Below are 25341 nucleotides of genomic sequence, written 5' to 3'. Positions count from 1 at the left end.
ACAGCGCCCTTCTAGTTTACAGAGCAAGTACCACAAAATTCCATATACGGGGCTGGTAAGGGCTGAAATATGGATGGTACCCAACTCAACAGTTTATCAACGATATATTTTGATCTCTTTTCTGTGTGGTGATTATCACAACGCTGTATATTAAAGGTATAAATCACTGGCTGGCAATGTAAGAAAAAAACAACAACAAAAAACTACTTCTCATCACTAAAAAAGTTAGTGTTCCAATTACCTCTGAATTATAAGTTGACTGAACTTGAGGACAAGTTGAGATCATTTTTGCAACGATATAATGAACTTGTCTCACGGAATTACCTGAACTTGTCTTTTTAAGTTCCATCAACTTAAAATTTTATGGCACTCGGGACACAAACCTTTTGAAGTTTTAACGAATAGGATACATATTTCTACTTTCTACTTCTCTCCTTTTTTGAGCAGCATATTATTATAAGAGAAGCCTATTTTCACGAGTTTATGTTAATAAGTTACTAGAGTATTGAATAGATCATCTAATTCGTTTTACATGATCATATTTCCTCAAGGTTAATAGATTTAAATGTTTTTGTTTTTTTTCCTGTTCATCACATCCCTTTTGGGACGTGTGGGTTCACTGTAAATACGTCAACAATAAAAAAAAAAATTGTACTTCATTGCAAACTTGTGGATGCCTGTCTCTTTCCAAGGGTCAGACATGTCAAACAACTGACAGTCTTTTAACAAATTGCAAGTCATACCACCATGATGGAGATCTTCTCGTAACTACCTTTTCCGCTCTGTGTCAGATCTTGTTCAACAGGTAGGGTTTGATGGACAGGAAGAATGCAGGCAGAAGGATTTGTTTTGGAATGGCAATCCATTCTTTTGGGTGTTCTTAAGCAAACAGAGCGGCGCTATGTCCTGTTTTTACGGGTTTCACACGTCACTGTTCAAACTCTCAAACAGGCTGGTCCCCAAGAGAACATGGAGGAGAGCAAACAGTGTGCTAATACTTCACTACTCTGACCTTCTGCTAACTTGATACACAAACACACACACACCTTTTGCTAATGCAGTCAAGCCATGCTGTGCTAAAGGATGTGTGGATTTTAATCTTGGATATTTTGCGGTTTATTTGTTGTGCGATTAGCTGAAATGAAGCGACAAAGACTCGGCTAATGTTGACGTAAACCAAATCAAATAAATGATTAGAGAGTGATGTTCAACTCTTTTAATCGTTGAATAAAATAGTAAAAATTAATTAATTCAATAGCTGGTTTTCCACTGTCTGCCAGTCAGGAAATAGAATATGTTTTTAATGCAACACAGGTCTCATAAACATGGGTGTCGGGTGCTATTTGTCATATTTAAGCATCGTATGAGTCTCTGTGTGTTGGCTTAATTGCGTGCTACTTTAACGCGTGTGGGTCAAACGCACGGAAAAGTGCTGTGAATTCTGTGAGAAAGTTTGAAAGCTCATAAAATGATGGATTTTCAAGTGCTCCCTTAATTCCAACAAAACATATTGAAACAGTACAATGTCTATTTTTATTAATGGCATGGAAAAAATATAGAGGAAACGTGTAGTGCTCCCCTGGTTGGTGCTGGGAACTGTAGGTTTAAGGCTTATTTAGTTTATGTAAGAATGTGTGAGAAGTGTAGTGTGTGTGCAATTGGACTTGTTTGTCTTCAGTACTGCCAAGCTCCCTGCTACGTTCTCCCTTTCATACAAATATAGGAGACAAACAACACCTCTTACTTCTGTATTTCCCTTTGCGATCCCCTTTCTTTACTGTTGCTTTCTTTTCAGGTTGTTTTGAATCTGTCTCTGATACACAAGACATTCCTTTCTGGTTGTGTAACAAGGTTAGAGATGAACAGAGAGAGTTTGAATGAGACAGAGAAAAAGAGAGAGAGGGAAGTTTGTCTTACCGTGTTTCATGTCCCGCCTCATATTTCTCAGCCAGCTTTACAGTTTTGCGTCGCTGGCCTTATATGATTGGCCTCCTCAGTTCTTACCGTCATGCATGGCCTACCTTAATCTCTCTGGTGTACTGTAAACTGCTCCTAATAACCCTGCACACGATTAAAGCAAACATCTTAATAGTGGCCTGCCTCATTATCAACTTGGAAGATAAGTCAAGTTCAACCTTAAGTGGCCCTGAAAGAAGCCTTAAAAGACTTATTTGGTATCTTGAAAGAAGAAAAAAAGATTATTGAGATTTTAATTTAAGAAACCGACAGGACTTTTTTGACATTCGATTCGAGTGAATGTGTCTTCTGGGTCCTGTGTAGTTCCTGCAGAGACAGCAGCAGCAATGAGAGCGAGGTAAAATGTTTCTCTAGAGGGTGCTGTTTACCGAAGGAACGTTTGCTTCCTTCTTTTTCCTCTCTGCCGCTTATCTCTGTGATTTCCTTACAAATATGTTTGAAAATGTCAGATCGGTCCAAAACACCGTGCTGTTGAAGTTTGATTGAATACAAATCTGATTTAATATCAAAGAGGTATCATGTCAGAATCGCAGGCCTCAAATAGCCTTCAGGGAGACTAAAATATAATAAGCAAGATTTGTTGAAGGAGATATTTTGCAATTTCTTAGAGAATGTGTGGTATTGTGCTGCAAGGCTTCTTCAACATGACATTAGACCACTATAATCCCCGTGTGTGTGTGTGTGTGTGTGTGTGTGTGTGTGTGTGTGTGTGTGTGTGTGTATCCTCCTCACCTGTGGCCCTGCACCACACACATGCAAACACACAAACACACACACACACACAAAGGCCTGCAGATGTTTACACAAGTTTCACGTAGCCAGCAAGGCTGGATGATGAGCTGTCAGTCAGACCTCCACTGGCAAAGCGGAGATGGGGAAGAATGCGTCCGTGGCGGATGGTTACACCTGTGCTGTCTGTGATTTCCTGCGGCGGTATTTCAGGGTGTAATCCCTAACATCACCCGTGTTTATGCTTGTGTTTTAGTTACAGGCCTGATACTTGCATGCTTTAGAGCTTAGATGGGACTTCTGCTTGACTTACTCCTCAGCCTGGCCCAAGGGCATCCTCCTGAGCCCGCCACACACAGGCTTCACCACAATCACACAGTATTTATACCATCCAATATTTATACTGTAATTAAGTATACATCCTTAGAAACTTCATCAACTCAAAAAGAAGCGGTCGGGGTTTTAATATCAAACTGTGTAATGTAAAAGGTAATTCGTACTCTTCTAAATTTAGACGAGTCAAAACCATATTCTGTCGACCGACTGCTGCTGTAAATGAGCATTCACAGTGAACTTGAAATTGCGGTTGTTTCCTCATGCACTCAGAGTATTTGAGGAGGTCTTTTTTTGTTTTATATGGTTTGTATTTCGTCATAAGTGACGCCGGCTCCACCACTGAGGTCATGAATGGGGAGGAGAAAGTTCCAGTGCCAGTAGCTGAACTCACTTTTTATTTTAGTAAACACGCTAAATTTAGACCTAAAGCATCAGCCAAAGGTTTGCACCAAACTCCCTGAATGACACACCTTTCGAGAAGTGACTCTTAACATGTGCTATTTTTATCACAATCGTACCCCCACCCCCACCCCCAAACTCCAACTCCTCTCTTGTTTTTCTTCGTTTCGTCTTTCTTTTTCCTGACGTTATAAATTATACCGTCCTGGTTTTCATTTGTAAGATTTGTTGGGTGGATTATTACAGAGAGGATTTTAATTCCCAACGAAGGAAGGCCTTATTGCTTCAGCGGGGTTCATGTGCTTTTGACGTGAGTAGCACAGGAGAACCAGTAACAGGTCTTCTCTGCTAACACACCCTCCACACAGTACTGGCTAGTGAAATAAAGCGCTGCTGTAATGGCGGTATATGGTCTGGCATTGTGTGGGCGGACTGTGACAGTGCATAAAGTTACATATAACAACTTATGCTGACTGAGACACAAAGACTTTCACTTCGTAATATAAGCACACTCTTGAAGTCTTGTGGTTCTCCTGCATGATGTGACATTGATGAAATCCACCCGTCTGTTATTTCTGCCTCTGACCCATTATTGTCAAGCGCTGCTGTGCTCTACTCTTAAAAGTGGTCAGTGTTTTGGAGCCTGGTTCTGTGGGTTGAGGCTTTAAACCGTTTTCCATTTGTACCTCACATTATATGCTCTAACACTGTTTTACCTAAATAAACCCAGCTGAACAAATGGACAGTCAAGAGTTAAACGGATATAAGTGACATTTGGCCTCTTTTTTCTTTCCATAGTGAAGGAATCCACATTTCTGGAATGAGATGTCAACCTCATGGATTATATGGTGAGTATATGTTTCTATCACAGTCTAAGTCTCAAAAAAACTACAACATGGCCACTGAACTAGTTGGGTTTTTATGTCCTTATCTTTCATCTGACTTTCTCTATTGGCGTAGCTCTTTTTGTCTTCTCAGTGGAGCTCACCCAGATGTTCTAAATGTTCTAACTGGAATTGGAAATCAAGAAAAAAAAGGGGATATTTGAGACTTACAATGTCAATGTGGTTGAGGCTTATTGAACTGACGCAACCCTCTTCTTTAGCCGCTAGCCAAATGCTGTTAACCGTTTAACTTATCATGAAGCACAGAGTGTTGCTGTGAACTTAAAAATCTTCAAACAGAAAGAATTTACCTCTTTAAAAAGCCACAGCCATCATTTTAGTTTTGTTATATCCTCAACTTAACTGCTCCTCCACATCCCATCAGTCCCCTCCGTTTCCACTGGTGCCCCCTGTCTCTTACTCCTCCTGTCAGCTGGTTCACCCTCTACCAACCAGTGTGTGACTGTCAGCGTGTCACCCCAGGGTGATGGCCCCCTCTCAGCCCCTTGCGGCTCTATTGACTCCACAGAACTCCGTGTTTGCCCAATCATTTGGGAGCCGGATACAGGGATGAATTGTTAACTACAGCAGGTCAGCCTGTGCCCAACAACCCCCGGCCCTCTCTGCTCTCCCCCGACACGCTGTTGACTCATCTCCATGGTAATGGGGCAGGAATTTGTTTTCTCTCATGTATCCGCTACCAGCACTGCCCCCACCCCCGCCTCGTTCCCTCTGCTTATAATCAACCAATCAAATGGCAGCTGGAGTAAGTCACATGGTCAGGAAGTGTCGCGGGTGAATCCTTCTGAGAGAAGTAGAGCTGTCACTGGAGCTTAACTAGGACAGATAATATTTTAAGGCAAAAAATTTAGATCTTTTTTTTTGCTTTTATGGTTGAATAATTACGGACACACTGGGGCATAAACGTTGTCATACATGGTGGAAGATGCACACGCGTACAAGCACAAATGTGAAAGTAAAATCTGTATAAACTGCTACTGCTCTACAATCCCCTAATCTTGCTATTGCACTAGACTCAGTGAAAATCATGCAATTGCTGTTTATTTTTGAAGAGCAATGACTAAGAGAAACCCTAAAACCATAATCTGTGCTTCCATGTTTCACACAGCACAGTAATACAGCACATATTTCACATATTCCTCAAATATTCCGAGGCACACTGTGATTTTTATCAGGAAGAATGCTGCATGCGGTTCCCTGTGATCTGAGATTTATTACATTTTTCCTTTTTTTTTTTTTTTCTCTTGCTGTGCAAATCTGCTCGGCTCTTTATACCAAGAGAGTTTTGCACAGTTTCATTTCCCATCATTGTCCCAACATATCAACAAGCGAGTGTGTGCATGAGTGAGTGTGTTCGTGTGTTTGCCTCCACACACATTGTTAGCTTAGGGCAGGTGAGTGTTTGCCAACCTGTCTCCCTTTATGAAGAGAGTGTTTGCTGAAGGAATGCGCCACGTCCGATTTGTCATTGACTCTTATTGTTCAGCTCATCCAACTGCCGCATTTGGGTTGACTTCTTCTGTGCCCCACAGCAAGCAAAATATATGTACTTTTCTTCCTTTTTTTTTAACTCCCTGCTTTTCTCTGTGCATTTCACATGTTCTCGGATTAAAATGGGACTTGTTGGAAAAGTATTAAGGATGGTAAATTCATTCAGAATGAGAAGAGTCCAGACCTGTATTGAGAACAGTGGAAAGTGCGTTATTTAACATCATGATCAGGTTGAAAATCACCCTTTTCAGAGAATTTACTTCAGTCTTGATGAAAGCCAGAGTTTGTGCCTGGCTTCTGTTTCCCATCTACATGGGAGGCTCTTGTTTTGCAGCAGGGTAAGTTGAGATACAAAATTACACAAGTCGTCAGTCTTCACTTATGCATTATGCAAACTTAAGTGAAGAAAGACGAAAAAAAAAAGAAGAAGAAATAATATGACACGATCGTGCGGAGTCACTTTTCTAAACAGGCATATCCTGTAGATAAACTTTGATGAGCAAAGCTGTCTCTCTGGCTTTGTAATGAGGACGCCTCTGTGAACTAATTCCTCCCACGGCACTTGAGCGGTTAACAGAGCAATTACAAATGGCATGTGCAGCTTTTCATGTGCAGCCCACCCACTTGAGTTTCCCTCAACCGTATGTTGCGGTATACTTCCTAACAATAACTTTGCAGCGAAGGTGAATTGTTGAGGGATCTTCTATCATTTTGAATAAGGGTGTTTTTTATTATAACCACATTTGAGAACATGACCTGTGATAGAGCGCAGTTAGCTTATTTCCTCGCTCTGCTGTTGTTAGCTGAGAAATTTTCTCTCATATTCTCATGAAATATTCATATAAAAGGCAAATCTTACAAAAGTGATGAGCAAATTTTCCAGTATCATCTTGCAAATATCTTTTTTTTTTTTTTTGGTTGTCTGTCTGTCATTTGCTCTTTTTCCCTGGTAGCAGTTAGTTTCATTGTCAATTGTGGCCAAGTTCTTACTCAGGGGGAAAATGTTGGTCTTCAACCTAAATTCGAATGTCAAAAACCTTGATATAAGTTATGAGATAACTTTGGGAGTGATTTGGCACTGTACAGATAAAACTGACTGGACTCGCTCCAGCAGTTTGTTTTGATAATTTCCAGATAGTTGACAGATGGTTGCTGTGCTGTTGGTAGGGTGAGGTTCAAATGCAAAGAGGTAAGTACATACACGATGCGTAAATTGATGCAAATATCCCACGGCTTGCTAAAAACACAGGGTTTAGTCACTAGAACAATGGCTCCAAATGTCCCAGTAGTCTTTTCTCATGATTATATGAAATATGGGAATTATACTGTGTTAGTCTTTGTAGATGTAAGTGCCGAAGGTGAATGTGAACAGCCCTATTTTGACCACCCTACAGAATAAACATACAGTTTTGCAGCATTTTTAATAGCAATGCTCTTTTTTTACATTCAAGTTTGCAACATTAAATGGCTGATTGTGTAGAAAAATGCATATGTAAATGTATAAGCAAATATGAATCTGCATGCGTGTATGAGTTATGTTTGCCTGTGTGGCTGTCGTCCTGTGCCACTAGCTGGGTGGTCCTCACGGCTGGTTTGACCGTAATCCTCCTGTCCCATAAATCAGTGTCCGGGCTCCGGACTGGAGCTGATGCTGTGTGACCACTGGAGCGAGGGGCTTGAGGCACTAAGCCGAGACCCCAGCTGCTGCCCTAGCCTGGCCTGGCCACACGTCAGCTCTCCACACCATCTTTAAAACAACTTGTCATGCATGACTGACTTTGGGAAATGGCCTCAGCTCTGTGCTGCACACAAGCCACCAACCGTTGTAGACACGGATGGTGGCCTCCTAAAAGTTGCACCGACGTGTTTTGTTTTCAAAACTTTTTCGTCGTGCATGTTTCACTTTTTGCAACATAAAACAGATCTGCGAATAATAATACTCTCGGATTTGTTCGGACTCAACCAAACGTGTGTTCTGATAGCCGTGCAAAGCTGATCTCAGTCCAAATGTTTCCCTCTGACTCAAAGTGCCAAGATTAAAGCCATATCTTAGTCTTTGTAGGGTCTGTACCTCTCTCTGAGAATGAGGAGGGCGGATGAAGCCCTGATCGAGCTGTCTGGCTTGCATACAGCTCTCCGCTGAGCTTTTATCTAGGGAGATTGGTTGCAGCTCTGTCCAGACCCGGCTCCCAGGGAGTGCACAGTCCTGAGACCTGTGGCATTAATAAAGATAATGCTGTTTGGAATAATAACAGTCAATTCTGCCCAATACAGGAAAGAGACAACAGACACAAGTGCAGCTGAATACAAAAGAAGCCAAGATGAAAGGCTGAAAATGTAAGCTTGTGCACCTCTCTGGCTCTCTTGGGGGAACTGATGGAACCTATATCAACACGCTCACACACACAAACACTGCTGAGTGGGCTCTTATGCCGATTTTGACCCTCGATGCCATGACGCAGAAATGCAATTTGTTCTTTTGTCTGCCAAGATCACAGAGGGAGAGCACTGACTTGTCTTTCTTTTTATTCCTACTCATTTTTTTCCCCTTCCCCTCCTTTTCATTCTCTCTTCCTCATTGCCTTCAGTGAGTGCAATTTAGTTTGATGAGCAGGTGGTCTTTTTTGAATCTCACAGTGCTTTTGGCTCCCACCTCTGGCGTGTGGGGTTTTCAGTTGGAGTCAGTCATGTAGGCCAGGATTAGAAGGAGGAGGAGGGTCCAGTATGTGTCGTGGTATTGGCGACCTCAACGCCCCGTAGTCAGAACCATGCAGAGCGAAGATTGAAAGAGTTATTTTGTTGCTAAAGCTCTCAAGCCGCACCCCAGATGGCTTTTGTGCTGGACAGAGACAGGTTTGGGGGACAGGGTTAAAGCAAAAGCCTTGGTGAATCTCTGAGCTCAGCAGGTAAAACACTACGGACCAGACAGACTTGAAAAACAAAACATCTCTGCTTTTTACCATCTTGAATTCGAACAGCGGACCAGAACAAAATAGATGGATTAGAGCAGCACGCACTTCACCTCAGCGCGCGCGCACACACACACACACACACACACACACACACCATAGACTGAGGCCTTGGAATATCCATCCAAGTTAAGACAAAGTACCAGAAGAGATGGAGGGAGATGTTGCTAAGTCTGCAGTTTCAGCTTGTGTGCAATTTTCTTGTCAGAGAATCGTAAACCAGCCAAATTACCTGCTTTCCCTGCTTTACCTTTGAGCTCAGTTTCATCACACACACACACACACACACACACACACACACACACACACACACACACACACACTGGTAATTAACCAAGGCTGTTAATACTTAAAAGAATTTATGGTTCAGCACTACTTTACAGTTCTTGGATGAGCAACTAATAATCAATAATAACAGTCAAATTTTTTTTTTTTGAAATTTCTTTCATACTTCTGCTTAAGCTGGTGTGTGTCAGACTGAAAAATTTTCCAGTCCATGGTTATATCGAGTTGTGTTGTGCTGTGTTCCCATGCTACTCGGGTGATTCTGTGCTTTCAAGTCGTTACTGTAAACAGAACGGATGCTAGGAAGATGTATTCTGTTGTTAAGAGTTCATGAACAACATGTTGACAGCTGTTTCCATTTCTGATAGACATTAAAATATTTCTTCATGAATGCTATTTCAATTACTTTTCTAGCAGTACTAAAAAAAAAAATGCAGTACATAAATTGATAAAATGATAAATCGGTTGTTTCAATTTGACCTGGCATTTACGTGTATTTTCCCAATAGGGAACTATTTTTTTCAAGTATTACAACATCACATACACTCATGCCAAAATATTGACTAACTTGAGTAATCTTACTGGTTAAATTCATTTATAAACATCAGGGCGTGAAGAAAGGCAAGGCGATTTTATTTGTAGAGCCCGTTTTCACAAACACTTTGTCTCAAAGGGCTTCACATGGCATCATAATAACATCCTCTGCCCTTAGACCCTCACATCGACTGAGGAAAAACTCCATAGAAAACCCTTTTAACAGGGAAAAATCTGAGAAACCTCAGGGTGAGCAACAGAGGTGGGATCCCTCACCCAGGACAGACAGACGTGCAGTAGATGTTGCTACAGACAAGAAAACAGTTTACAATACAAAATGTGGGAAACATGGAAATGTTAATAACAGTTGAAGAAGGAACAACATGGCTGACAATTATTAGTATTTTATTTCTTCTGTTTTAACTCTAGAGCAATTGAATTTTGAAAGTGTAGTTAATGCACCCTCATTGTATACCAGCCCAATCGGCCTCAGGAGTGCTTTGATACACGTCTGTCACTGGAAACTGATTGGGACACAGTACAATGTCGTCCCATAGAAAATGGTTGACAAGACGGCCGTTTCATATTGATAAATGGGGCTTGAATATCAAGCTTATGACTTTGAGATTTGTGCTGTAAATCAAAGCAGGAGCAGTGATTGATTTCTGGGTTTGTCCCCAGAGAATTGGAGTTTGGAGCCATGAAAGTTTCACAAGTGGTGGCCTCTACTCGCACTGATAAACAGCAGGGATTGGATCCAGACCCTGTTGGGGTCTAGCGGAGCCCTGGGGCTTGTAACCACACAGACCGGGAATGTTAGTCATTTGTTTATTATTGGTGATATTTGCCCAGTCCTAATCCCTGACCGGATTAGCCTTCATGTGTTCCTCATCCCACCTTTTTCCACCAGTACAGTTCCTGACATTTACATTTGGAGTTTTGCATGGGTTTAAAAAGTGTTTGTGTTGGTTAATGTGGGCTTGGACTATTTGTACACACACACACACACACACACACGTGCATGCGCTGGCATGTCTGTGGACTCCTCTGTCAAGACATAAGCGTGGCATGTCCCGCTGTGATCAGCGTTAACATGAAAACTCCGTGATTAAAGCTGGTATCATGTAAAGCATCGCTGTTTTGCTCATGACTGCCTCTCCGTATGACAGAAACACCCCATCGTGTTGTGTTCTGTTCAAAATGAAACAATCCAAAATCTGTTTAGTAACGAAAGGCATGTCAGCATGATGTTGCTGGAATCAGAAATGGCTCGCGTCCCATCCCCGGTAACATGAAACTATTGGCTGAGAGTCACCTGGGTCAGAGAGAGAGAGAGAGCAGGAAGCAAAACTTGACTCGTTCACTGTGACCTTTGAACAGTTGATCCTGAACACTACTGTACATAAATCTGTTTCTAGTTTCAGAACATGACCACGCACTTGCTCATTAACAGGCCATACTCTCACTCACACGATGTTTTTGTGGGTGAGAAAGTGCTGCAAATCTACAAACACACACACGCGCGCACACACACACACACACACAGACCCTTTCATGCTTAAACATACACAGAAGTGGATACAACATCACTGCAAGACAGACGTATGCCACAATTATCCATGTTTATGACTGTGGGCTTTTGAGGCCAAAATGATAAGAATGAAGGTTTATGAGTTGTTTTTTTTTAATTTTTTGTTCATGGTAATTAATCTAAACTTAGTTTTAGTGACTGTTTCATCTCACAGAATGGGCATGGTGTAGAAGGCATGATTAGAGGTGTTCCAGAGGTAAGTCTAACTCAAGTTTAAAATGTATGTACCCCAGAGAAAAGTCACAAATCTACAAGATGCAGACCTTTAGAATCTGTCAAAATCACACACCACCATGACGAAAACAACAACATTGGAAATGGCCACAAGAAATCTCTGTTTCAACAACATAATAGCATCTCGGATGGTATTTAATGGTGCTTTGCGATTTGTAGAACTTTAATTTGTTATTCACAGACGACAGCCTCTTGAAATGATCTTCACTTGTTTGAAAATTGCTTTTTATGATATGTTAAAAAAACTAACAAAAACAAATTTGTTCTTGCCAACTACAGGAGTTTTTAACTCTCAGTTTTATCTTACAGACAGGAAGCAAAACCTGATGGCCACTCCTTGTTCCTTACATCAGTTTTGTACCGCTTGCAGCTGTCCGTCAATCAGCCAGGCTTACAAAGACTTTAATGCCGTCAGGTTTTGCTTCCTCTCTATGACACTAAAATGAAGAGTAAAAAGTCCAATGTGTGAAAACGGATTTGCGTGTAAGAAAATTTCATAAAGGAGACCCATTGTCGGTCAGGTTAACATTGTGAAATGTAAACAGTAATCAGAACAACCAACACCACAATTCCCCCCCGATGCTGGTTTCTTGTGTATTAGAATCCATAACCACCGCCTGTTTTTGAACACTTCAATTTCCACCAGGATCTTCCAGGTTTATCATAAAACATACTGTAATTTTAAACCGGTGAGTGCTCTTTCATATCAGGCTGCTCCCACTCGCTCATACTTATGAAAAATAGTGCACTATAATTACATGTAACTGGGAGCCAGAAGCGAGATGGCAGGACATTTGTAGTCATCAGTATTTATTTGTATATTTATCTATTTGTATTTAATACTTACCAAGTGTGTTTATGCCTAAATCTAACCAGATTTAATCAAAGCTTTGTCACGACTTTTGTAAAATATTCCATTTTCCATGGAGAATAAAAGGAATGTGCAGCGTTTTGCCTGAGCTTCTCCCTGTTTGCACATTGATGGCTTAGGCTGCTGCACATTTTATGGGATTATGCATAAAAGAGAGCATAACTTTCATGAGATATTGTACAACTGTTTCATGTGTCTACATCCACATAGCTGAGATTTTTTTAAAAAAAAAACAACAAAAACTTTCATAAATGGGCTTCAATAATTGAATATTTAAAGTGTATGGACATGCAAACTCAAGTTAAAAGTCAGCCAAGTCTAAAGTATTTTTATGACTTGATGCTGATTCACTTCCAAGTCTCAGATGGTCTGCTCTGGACTTGTCCAGTCATGTATTTTTAGAATCTGATTGACTCAAGCTTGGTAAAACATCAAACAATTTCCCAGCATCCAAACCTCTCAGTGGAGACACTCATACTGGGCGTGACAGGCTTCACGTTCTACCATCCCTATGCAACCGCAGCGCCCCCCCCCCCCCCCCCCCCGCCCCCTTCAGAAAGTTTTTTTTTAGGTTTTTTTTTTTTTTTTTTAATCTCTGCACATGGGAGCTTTCCAGTTGAAGTGGTCACAGTTGAACTTCATGGGGTGTTGGTTAATTGGCAGTTTTCACTAAGTGCAGATATGCTTCACTATGCATATCTTCCTCAATGTCCCTTGCACTTTTTTGCCTTTTTAAAATGTCCTTTAATTGGCTGCACAGTCACAGTCCCCTGCCTGCACTGTCCCCTGTGGTACCTGAATGTAGCCTTTTTGACCCACAGGCCCTGGGGTGATCTCATATTGGACTACCTCAACCAATAACCATTAACTGGATTTTTATTTCCTTTTTTCATTTCTCGTCCCTTTCATCTCTCTTTTTTTCTTTCTCTACATCTGTTTCTGTCTTTACTATAATCTATTTTTCATAGGGACAGTTTTGGGCCCTCTGAAAAGCAAAATCCGCTTGGTTTCAACACCTTTTCATAATCCCGAAACCTGCCTTGTGTTTGTGAGGCAGTTCTGTCAACATGGTACCTTGCCTGCCTTCTCAGCCCCCAAAGAAAGGCCTCAAAATGGGTCTCTGGAGGACCCTGACTAGCCCGTATAGATCTGGTCACGGCTTCTCCCTATGCACCAGCCGGGTCCAACTGGGCTGTATCAGCAGTACTGAAAGACCTGAGAGTACTCTGATCCCACCATGGGGTGTATGGCTGTGGCTCTGGCTGCACTACACTTTAATCCCCTTCCCTTTTAACCACAATGGGAACCATGTGCTTACTCTGTGTAGGGTACAAGGCCACCATGTGAGAAGCTGTTTACCTTCACTCTAAAACTAACATTTCACAGCTCCTGTGAACACTACTGGTCACTACCTCTGTTGGATTATACGGACAATCAATGGGTGTCATTTTGGATTCATACAAAGTAGTACACCATCCGTAATTGTCGTATTTTGTCTTTTAAAAAAACTTTATTGCCCTCTTGAACGACAAGTCGAGAATAGTGGTTGCACACCTCTGCTTCTTGGTGAGAGAATTGGATAAAACTAGCAACTGTCCTTGTCAAAACAAAAGCTCAAACCAACATAATCCACCATGAAGGATTGTTCCAGATGTGCACACTTATCACTGTAGATTTTCAAACATCTAAAACAGAAGTCTAAGGTCCTGACTATGTTTCTTGTCCCTGAACTTCTGTTGTTTTTGTGTAGCCAAAAAGCTACAACGCAGCCATATGCCAACCCCGAGGACAGGAAATGCACTCCAGATGAAGATACTACATTGTGGTTTATTTTACCCTTTTGTGTGTGTGTGTGTGTGTGTGTGTGTGTTTGTTTAAGAATGTTCACTGATGGACAAGTCTGTTCCTCCTAAATTAAATCTCAACATTTCAATTTTTGACCTGATTTAAAGGGACTGCCAATTTTTTAATTTGTGAAACATGTAAAAACACTGCTACAGTCGGTAGTGGTACATACTCGCTGTACCTCTGTCTCCCGTGGCCACATCTCAACTCCAGGCCTGTGTGACTTAATCATATCCAGGCTTCTACAGGTGTGGCAGGTGATCTGAGGGATGAGTGAGCTCTTCCTGTGGTAACAGTAGCCACAGCCACCTTCCCCCCTGTTGCCCTTTCCTGTCCTTTTATCTGAACATCCCGTGCCATCTAACCCAGGGCGCGGCCCCTCCACTTCTCTGTTTTTCCTAATGCCGGACGCCATAGCTGGTCATCTCAGATGTCACTGTGAAGAGAGAATGACCCGCTTGAAATGGGCGAGTTGACAGAGTCCCGAGACTCCATTGTAGGTGCTCAGGTTCCTGCCACCCACGATTGTCCATATCTCTGACCTCCACGCCACCAAGGGCAACAGTTAGAGACACAGTTGATGTCATTTTTCTTGGGTTTCCATGCACAATTGAGGTTGAGCTACTGTTGTAGGTTGATGAGCTATTTTTCTGGGCTACTGTTGTTGTACCAGTACACAACAAGCAAGGAAGAAACAATTTATTGACAGAAGTACATCCACTTCCAAAAGGCTATGGCGATATGCCCACGTGCAGCTGGTTGCAATCAGACTTTTTTGTGGTTCACCTTTTTGCATTATTTACCAAACAATTTAACAAGTCTGTGCCCAAACAGTGGTGTGAAACCCCGATAGAATAACAGAAAACTTAACATGAAGTTGTCTAATCGTCTGTCCAGAAATGCCCTGTTTTGACTTTAGCCCTGCCATGATGACTGGGTGTTGTCCAGCTCACTGGTTAAATACTGCACCAGACCTACAGAACATGCACAGAACACAAGGCTAGTTTTGGTCCCAGTTCAATGGATCCTCAACCACGTTATCTAGGTGTGTTAGTGAGGTCCTTCAAAGTACATTTCTGTTAAACTAACAAGTTTATGTTTGTAGTTCAGTCGGACCCTACAAATCCACTTTTTCTAACATGTAAACGCACCGCGTGATGTTTTTTTTCCCTGTTTTTTTCCTCTCCAAATTTCATAGAGAAGTACTTCAAATTTCTTCATAAAGCTCTGAAAGTCAAATGAAGTTTGTGGCTGATTGGGCCAGGGGGACATGCTGATGTAGTTGAAGGGCTTTCTGATTAGCAGCACAGAGCCTAATGTAGATCCTGTAGGGACGGAGACTTGTACCTCCTCCAACTGTCTGGCTTTGATTAAGTGGACCGGTCCGCCAACAGAGAGCCAAAAAAGCTTCTTTTACATTGTGACTTAGATTAAAAGACTGGACAAAAACTCAGAGCAGTTGCGAGTCCAATCACTGATGCTAGCAGAAGCATCATTCAGCACCTTATAGAGGAAAACAATAAAGTATTATCGCACGCACTCTTCTTACATAACCATTTTGTAGTTATTTACACCATCACTCAATACATTAAAATACTTTCTTGTTAAAACAAAATAAAAAAAAAATAAACTGACCCGGGCACATTTGACACTGATTTAACCAGAAGAATCCAGTGTGTTTCCCCTACTTTCACACATCAGTGCTCGGTAACCTGAATAGAACTTGAATAATTTGTGAATCATCTATCATTTGCATTCCTGCCAAACACTCTATAAACATGTTTCCACATGTGCTCATTCCATTGCAAAGCTGCCAAACGGCAGCCAGGCTCTGCTGAAAGAAGGCTTATCACAGCTCTCTATGATTTTCTTTGACAAAGACATTGTTTTGTTTTGCAGTTATACTCTTAACTGCAATCATTCCACGTTTAGAGCACACCTACTGTCGATTGCAGTATTCTGTAAGTTTATTTGGATATTTGAAGCTGCAGTATCTTTGGAACTTGCTGATACTGGCAGTTTGCGCACACTCACAAAGACAAGAAAATCTGATATATATGTGTTTGTGTGTGTGTGTGTGTGTGTGTGTGTGTGTGGACTTGCAGACCTCAGCTCGGAGATGTAATCTGATTTGCAGAAAGGAACGCGTTGTTTCACATGACTGGTTTAAAGGACCACTGGCGCAAGGTTGTGCCAGTGTCCCTGACTGGTGTGTGTGTGTGTGTGTGTGTGTGTGTGTGTGTGTGTGTGTTTGTGTGCGTGTGTGTATGTGAGCTCAGCACGGCCTTCTCAACAGTAGAAAAAGAAAGGTGTTGAAGGTTGAACAAACCAGAATGTGGTATTTATTCTGTACTTCTTGGTTTTAAACAAGATTTATTTGGAGAAAGGTTATATGAAAGTAAGGCCACCGCTTAATTAACAGTCGATTACACATCTGGAAAGAAGTACAGCTCTGTTGCGGGTTTTGTTTGCAACTTTCTGTTTACACATCTCATATAATCAGAGCTTTATTTTGAACTAATGGACCATCAGAAATTATATCAAATAATTGAAATCATCCTATAGCCTCAGCCCTCTGTTGAGGACCTCTAGGATCAAATCCCCTGGAAGCTTTGCCTCTGAATCCTCTTGTTTTTTCTTTGTTTTGTTTGTTTTAATACATTGTTTGTTGATGTTTTTTGGAGGGTGGAGATTCTCAGTTGTTGTTTTTTTGTTGTTTTTGTTTTTGTTTTGTTTTTTTTCAGAGCTGGATGTGGTCCATCATGTGATTTTCATTGGAGATTGGCCGGAGGACATAACCACAGTAAATGGGAGCGAGCGTGGATGTGTGTTGTGTGTCATCCAGCCTTCTTAAGAAATGCAGTTTGTTTTACATCTGGGGGTCATCAGTTGTGGTCATCCAAATGGAGAAGAAGAAGAAGAGGAAGCCCTAGGAGGTGCCATTTGTGCTCCTGGTTTATGTGTGTGCGTGTATGATTGTTTATAGCTTGTTGAGTTGTGTTGATGATCCCTCGCTGATCTTTCTGAGAGGTTCGCTTGTGTGTTTGGTCGTCTGTTTTCTCCAACGTGTGGAGGGCTTATAAGCAGGGCGATGCAGCAGGCAGGAGGCTCTGATCCCATCAGGCGTGTCAGCAGGGGCAGTTTTTCATAAGGTAGTAATCTCACCACACAAAGGGGTGTCCAATATTAGAGAGAGCCCCTACCTCTGAGCTAATCAAGACCTGACCAGCCCTTCTCCTGGCTTGCCAACCCTCTAAACATTACCTCATCTTAAGGCTTAGCCCAGCCACATGGAGCTTCAACCTCCTGCTGGTGTACATGATAACTCACTTAGCTCATGATGGCTGCAAAAAAAAGGAAATAAAAGGAGATATAAAAGAAATTGGAACAGCACAAAACTACCTTGGTGCCCTTTGCCAGGTAAAGGTATTTTAAAAGGGAGAGGAAAGAAAGAATCACTTCACCATGTCCTCCAGAAACTGGGAAGCAATTTGCTGGTATTCAATTTCTCTCCCTGTCGTCCTGTTATTGCTGTTTTTCCCAAAGCTTTTGGAGCCTTCAACCTTAAAGGAGGTTCTTAAATTCAAGCTTTGTGTCCCTCGGAAACAGTGCATTTGTTGCCAAGGAAACAGGTCTGGGACAGTGAAACTCAGAAGCAGAGAGAGCAACTTGACTGGTTGAACCTGGGCCGAGCTGTCGTCGATCCAAAGCTCATAGCTTCAGTCTTAACCATGTCTGTGCAGAGAAACCTGTAACCTTCTCAATCTAATATCTATGTGAACCTGTTGGCCTTATAAAATAAAACCAGCACTCCCCATGATTTGAAATGATTCAATGGAAAAGCCCTTCTGACTGCTTCTCGCTCCTGAAATTCCAGGTACTGCAACTCCATACCGAAACACTGAAATTCACAGAAAAGTCTGGGCTGATCTGCTTTATCACTACTCAGTTTTTCTTGTCAAACGGTCTGTGAACACACTTGGAGAAAGTCTGAGTCCTGTGGTTCGATAAATCCTCATTTGGTTGAGCGTCCGCCTTTAGAAAAACAAACGAGAAGGGCGGAAATCTGAAGCGAATGAACTTCCACTCCGGTATATTGCGCTGAAATATTGCTTGAGCGCTGATGGAAGAATAAAGGAAACATTTCATTTCATATCTAACTTGAAAATGTGAATTTAGTTCCTCTGTACCCAGCATATTCTCTCAATACCCTCCAAAACTAAAGCAACAGATGGTTGTCCCAATGCATGTGAAATCATTCTCCTTCTTTAGTTTAACCCTAAATCACAGCTTATTTTCCAGAAAATTCTCACCATTTTATGTTTTATTGTTGTTGTTTTTTTTGTGTGTGTGTAATATGCCAACTTCATGGCCGCGTATAAACTAATTCACATACCAGTAATACCTAAAGTTATTTTTGGAGTTTTATGTCAATGATGCTTCATTTTTCAGTAGGAAAAAAAACCCAACGTTTGTAAAGTGGTCAAATTTGCCCTGAGGACAAGATGAAAATCAATGTGAAACATGAATGATGAAATGAATGTATTTTGCAAGACAGAGTAAAACAGTCTTCCTCACGTGGCGTAACTACAAAAAAATATGGCGTCATTTTCCAGCAGGTTGCGCATCAGAAGGTGTTTGCGTAGGATGTGGATCTAAAAGTTAAACACGCTGCAACATTTTTGTCTTTTTTGCTCTAATCTTTCCTTGAGTGATCTCCTCTCTGATTCACTTTCTATTGTAATCCTTGATATTTTTCAGATTGGTCTCAGGTGTGCGCCGAGAAGAAGCTGAGTAATGGAAACATGATCTCATCTTCAACAGGTAGGGATGACTCTTTGTATTTGATCTCCAGTCAGTGGAAGATGTGATCCCACACATAGTGCAGACTTATTATGTACACTCACTGACAGTTGCTACAAACAACCAGGGACGTTCTCTGATCCAGCAGATACACAGCAGCGCAGTTGAGGTGATCGGGGTGGACTGGCTTTATGCCTATGTTCATGCCTTTTTTTTTCTTCTTTTTTTTTTAAATTTTGTAACTCAAGTCATGACAGCACCATAAAGAATGCAGTGGCACAGAGATATCACTTCAAACACTACTTCTCTCAGATCCTGTCAGTGGAAATGAATGAAGATATGCTTTGATGGCCCACCGCAGAGTCGGTGGCCTTCAAAGCAACTTGTTGATGGGATTGTGCAGGGTAGCCAGCAGGTTTCACGAGTGGCATTGTATACGTGCACCTCTCAGGGTAGTCAGGGATGTTCTCAGTGGAGACAAACACGCTCGACCTTAACATGAGTCGTTTTTTTACATTTTAGGCTGGCATTATCTTGTTCTTTTTTCCCACTGTTGTGCGTGGTGCTGTCAGTAAATGAAGGAGAACCGTGTGTGTGTATGTGTGTGTGTGTGTGTGTGTGTGTGTGTGTGTGTGTGTGTGTGTGTGTGTGTGTGTGTGTGGGGCAGGGTGCCAGCAGACAGGTACAGTAGATGTGCTGATGAGCCAGGTAGATAGGGGCCGACCTCAGTTGCAGCCCCAGGCACAGACAGGCGTACGTGGGCAGGCTCATACCGAGAGGCAGGTTGGGACCTGGTTCTCTATGCTGATGTTGCTCTGCTGGCTCCACTCTAAGGTGAAGCGTCTGAGAAAAAGTCAGCGTATAGAGTACAAATAAAAGGCAGAAATTTGGAATGCAGAAGTAGAGAAAGAGTGGTAGCAGTAGCTGAGGTTAGGTGAAGCTGCGACCATGTGCGAGTCCTCCTTGTTGTGTCAGGGGAGTACCGGAGTGAGGTCACATCCTGTGTGCTGGTGGAACGTGACTCTCCGCAGGTAAACCTGCTTCGATGTGCAGACAAGCACAATACAGATGAGAACACAGATGGATGACTACTTATCCTCTGACACGTCATTCCTTCCCCGGGCGCCGGCCCCACCACTTTGCTGCCATGACAACCACAGAGTTGAGTGTGCAGGTGTGACAAAGACGTTTGGTTTTGTGGGAGGTGGTGAGCTGAGGTAACTTTAAGTTGGGGGGCCACCCTCCAACGTTAACTTACCTGGGCTTGTTCTGGCTTCATTTCATTTCATGGAGATTTTGTACAGTTGTGATGAGAAACAACTCCGTCATTGTCGAAGTCAGATGCCGTTTTGGACATGGAATAACTGGTGAAACTTTAAATTAATGTCCTTGTAAGTAGTATTTATATAGATATAGCGAATGTGATAAACCTAATCTAGCATACATTATATTAAAAAACACAAAAATGTAAAAAAAACAACAACCCTGTGACAGTTCATTGTGGTTTCTTTTGCGCAATGTCAAATATTCTCTGTAGAATACCTCTGTGTTTAGTGTTTCTTCATCATTTGATCAAGCAGCAGATTGACACTGGATTATTATGAACTATGTCATCTTTTTACCATCATGCGTGTTAACATGTCGATTAAGGCCCTCCGTTGTCCAGCTCACCGTACCTCTGCAGCGCCGAGTCATAGAAAACTCCTCAAATAAACTGAAGCACTGAGCACCACTTGAGACATTTTAACAACACATCGTCTCTGATTTTGATCGTACTGTTTTGGCAGCCCTCCATTATAGTTTAGTAGATGTTTAACCATTACATGTATATTAAATTAGTCTCACGCCTCGTGATGGAACAGTAAATGTCTTTATGATGCTATTATTAACACTCCTATAGTCCGATCAACACATAATAATAGGATTTACTGTGTATTAACTAATAATTCATTCTTATTAGAGAGCAAACCACACTCAGCTGGGTTGACACTAATCATAATGTGATCATTGCAGCTCTTGGTTGTTCATCTGTAACGTCTCCATGCCAGTCAGTTTATTAAAGCAACCAAATCTGTTCTGCTTGAGAAACTTGGCAGAATTTAAACGCTGATGAAGCTTTCAAAAATCTTGCTCTTAACCTTTAAAAATTTTGAGAAGTATCAGAGATTTTTTTTTTTTTTTCTATGAGGGGAAAAAAAAAATGTGATTGTTCAAGTGTTATTTTGGACTCATTTTGTTTCTATGTTTCTAGGATCCTGGTTTGGATTGAGGACCAGCGTCAGCAGATGTTTGCTCGTGGCATGCCTGCTGACAGCATGATCTCCTTTGCTGACAGTCTCGCTCTCTAGATCCAAGTCCAGGATCTGGGATTTGGAGAAGCTTTGTCATAAACACAGAGGGACAGTGGAGTGTATTCTCTTGCTGAGACATTATTAAAGTGATCCGTCAGTCCTGTCTGGAGGAAAATGAACTCAGTGAATGTACTGTAAATTCATTTTAGTTAACACAATACTTCTTCTATATTTGCTTTTCATATTCATTTGTATGCTCGTTCACTCCGTTGCGAACATGCTGGAATGTTTGCGAGATTTTTATTTGCGTACCAGATTTCCAGCTTTCACGTCATCTTCACCGGTCGGAGCAGCAGTTTAACACACAAACTTTACAGAAACAAAACAATAGTTTTAGTCATGAACACAAATCTAAATCCTGACAAGGATTAATCGGACATTTTAAATGTATAAGTGGCATCCTGTAATTGCAATTACAAAGGAGACATTGTCATCAGGGTGCTGATGATTGCCAACCAAACTGACATGTCATTGTGACACACTGACAGCCTGTATTGAACCCTGTCAGAATATTAAATCTCATGATTCATTGTGTTTGTTGTGTCTGCAGTAAATAAAGGCGTCTATGTGTTTTGCCCGTGAGCAGCTTATGACTGATGAGATTTCTTCCAAATGTGTCTGCAGTACTGGTCTGTCCTGTATAGACCAGGCCAATTAGCTTCTGTCTGGTGTTGCATCACTCTCTTTTCTTTCTGGTCAGGCAGTGAGATGGGAGGTAAAAGTGAAATTCAAAGTGACGATGGAAACTTTTGACATTTGAATGTAAAGTAATAAATGGAAATCACAGGGTTTTACTTTATGCAGACCGGTGAAACAGAAAGCACTGGGAGGACGTGTACTCCAGCGTTCAGAGAAGAAAGACCTCAGCCAAACCCAATGTAAAAAATAAATGACATTTTAAACTATGCTACACAGATTTGCCCAGCAGGTCCTTGTTTGGTCTATGTTACAATCCTCCACCAAGTTTGCTGAAAGTTAGCCTCATATTTTTTTATGAGGCAAACTAAGGTAACGTTCATTTAACCTCCTCCTCCAGTGCAGCTTTTCTGTGGTATCACAATGTGTGGTGCTATTACTCTCATCCTCAGAGAGTTGCTTTTGCTGTGAAGGTGCTGACTGTAGTTTCTGTGTTGACAGAGAAGTGTTTAATGTCATATTGAAGGGGATTTTCACCAATTTCTAGATAATAGATTAAAAAAAAAAATCCCAATTGCTTTGGACATCCCTGCCTAAATACTTTCTTTTTCTTTTTTTTAATATTCATTGATGAAGTAAATGTTTTGACCCTTTATTAGCTACTGAGTTCAGTTCTTGGTTTCGTGGACAAGGGAAAATCCCCAACCCTGCACCAAATGGGACACTGGTGCAGGAATTGTGGGTTAGCAGAGTTGCTATACCGGGGCAATTATTCCTCAAGAGGTTGCTTATTGTTTTCCTTTTTAAGCAATGAAACAAAGCTAACTAGGCTGGGCTTCATTGCAGGGTCTTTGGGCTTTTATTCTGGTGCTTGACAATCTTCTGACAAGCCGTTCAAAGCATCATTGGGATCATACTACGAATCAAATTTGCAGGGGACGAGGTCATCGGCATGTGAAAAAGAAAAAGGGGTTGAAGGCCCCGGCGCTGATGTTTTGGAAGTTGAGCCTCATGACATCTTTATGGCCCAGCGTACGGTCAAAAACATTAGCATGGCCACAATGCACTTCCCTGCTTTCCTGCCTCCCCCCCCCTTTTTTTTTCCCTCCCCTGCTTTTTCTCACACACATACACAGCGCCGGGAAAAATGACCTCTCGGCAGCTCTCAATTCACTGCACTTCTATAGCCCTGAATGGACCAGCTTAACAAAAGGTGACATAATTTTCTCAGGGTTTGATTGGCCCCCTCCATGCCACGGGATGACATCATGCGACCACCCCCCACCCCCGGCACCCCCCCACCCCCGGCACACAACCGAACCCCCTCCCTCACTGTTCTTGGATGCTGGGTTGCCAAGACAACAAAGTTAGGCCCAGGCAATGGGGCAGGACTTGGCAGTATATTGTAGCTTGGCCGTCCATAATGAGCTCAGGCAGCGTTGCTTTTGTGGTTGTGGTAAACAATCATGGGACATGATAGAGGGAGACGGAAAGAAGGGGAGGGCTAAGGGACATTGTCCTTGTGGCTACAGTAATGGTGGCTTTCCTCTTCATTCCACCTCTCCGCTGTTGGGTGTGTTAATGCATCGTTCTGCAATAAAAAAGTTTTCCAACAAGAATTGTCAAGCCACAAACCTTAAATGTCAGAAATGAGCATGTTTCGACTGCTGAAATCTCACTTGAGGCTCTGCCAAGTGTTAGTGCAAGTTTTATTATGCTTTCTCTCATTAGGTTCAAGGAGGGTGTGTGTGTGTGTGTGTATGAGAGAGAGAGCACTCGGGGAATTTAATTCATTTCCTCTAACTGATAGGTATTTTTTTTCAGTGTAGTGTGTATTGTACATCTTGGATTTTTGAAAAAAAACAAACAACCCTGCAATTTATGGCATGACATTACAGACAAATCCCTCTGTCTTTTTAAAATGTTAACATTTTTCAGCGCACAATTCAAAAAGACCAGTTTTAATTAATGGGTCTGTGAGAGCCTCTGTACATTAAATCAGGGCTTGGATACCAAGAGAAGTTACAAGATGCATATTAAGGATTGTCAAAATGATTTCCTGAAAAGAAATGAAATTTTGTCTTTGATTAGAAATTTTAATTTTAGACACAATTGTTACCAAAGTTCATTAAAAGAAGTTAAATTTGTGCACAATGCTCCTTCAGCTGTCAACTTCTTCCAGGCATATTTCCCAGGCACCTTTATTTTTTGGGGCTGAAAATTTTGGAGCTCCTGCGCTTGAGTATAGCACACATACAAATAGTCATATCCCCTTGGAGTCGTAGTTAATGAGGATAATTTGAAGTGAGGTTGACAAGCAGCCTGGAGCCAAACCCTGTTGGTTCCAAACACTCCTGCAGCACTGATGCCTTTAAGGAGGCTCCAGACCATTTCCTCAAATTGCAGCTGCATCTGAAGAAAAAAAAATGACACAATTACCACATGGTCTTGGAAAAGGTCCACTTTTTCATATTGAATGTTACATATTGAGTTAACGTGTCATGTATGACGCAAGGTAGCGCCGCTGCATACTTAAATGGACAAAAATCTTTTCCTCTTCCTGTCTGCATCTTGTCTGTCATGCCATCGCTCGCCCACTTTAAAGTGCTCCTCTCTTCACTTTTCATGCTTTCTCTCTTTCTTGCTGTTCCCTGTGTGATGTGATTAATTGTGGTGGGCTGGGTTGGCCCCTCCTTGGACCTTGATGGAAGAAAGTATAGCTTTAGTGGGTTTTCTAGCTTGGATGAGCGCTGACTGGGTATCGGTTACCTCTGGCATGCTGAGGGTGCGTGGGCTTCCAGTGACCATGACGTCGATCCACTCAGCTCTGCTCGCACAGGAGAAATGGTGGGAATCCACCACTTTTCCTTTTCTCTTTATTTTCCACAATTGTTCTTTATGGAGGTAACCTTTTTTCCAACAGGATTTCACTTTCTAATGTGTCATGGGACTTACCTTGAGTTTATTATGATGGCATTTTCACAAGAAAGAACTCTATCAATTCACCGAAAAAAAAATTGAGGATGACATTAACATGATGTACTTCCCAAAAATCATAAAACACATTCTGGTTTATTCATGGTGACAGCCTTGATTGGCAAGGTGACATAGATGAGGCACTTGCATGGCAAACCATCCACAATCTGGGCAAGCACCCACTCCATCCCTCGCCTCTCTCTCTTTTAATCCCCATTGAGAGGTATAAGGGGAGACTCGAGAAGCAGGAGAGGATGAGGAGGAGGGGAGCGACAGAACAGGCCAAAGGCTCCACTGACATCCATGGGAATCTGCAGATCCATTCAGTGGTAATTATCAGCATCAATGCAGAGAGGCAGTGTTAAGGCGTGGGGCTGGGGCAAGGGGGTGTGGGAGAGTTTTGGAGGGA

The 25341-nt window shown here is 41.9% G+C and overlaps 1 long non-coding RNA gene across 11 annotated transcripts in view; it reads left to right on the top strand.

The window, feature by feature from the left end:
- LOC147245080 (uncharacterized) overlaps positions 1-21902 on the top strand; it is a 112491-nt gene extending 90589 nt beyond the window's left edge. For 8 of the 11 annotated variants that reach the window (XR_015110182.1, XR_015110179.1, XR_015110183.1 and 5 more), the window contains 3 exons: positions 4240-4289; positions 18928-18990; positions 21221-21902. This is a non-coding gene — a long non-coding RNA (uncharacterized LOC147245080). Of the gene's footprint in view, positions 1-4239; positions 4290-16910; positions 17103-18927; positions 18991-21220 lie in introns of all 11 variants that reach the window. The other 3 variants (XR_015110180.1, XR_015110189.1, XR_015110187.1) reach the window with 1 other exon arrangement.
- The last annotated feature ends 3439 nt before the right edge of the window (positions 21903-25341 follow it).

The sequence above is a fragment of the Aulostomus chinensis genome, chromosome 18 (genome assembly GCF_037954235.1).
Source record: "Aulostomus chinensis isolate RoL2024-O1b breed Wild chromosome 18, RoL_Achi_v1.0, whole genome shotgun sequence".
Lineage (NCBI taxonomy): Eukaryota > Metazoa > Chordata > Actinopteri > Syngnathiformes > Aulostomidae > Aulostomus > Aulostomus chinensis.
Note: the sequence above shows the minus strand (reverse complement) of the source record. Positions and strands in the feature narration are given on the sequence as shown.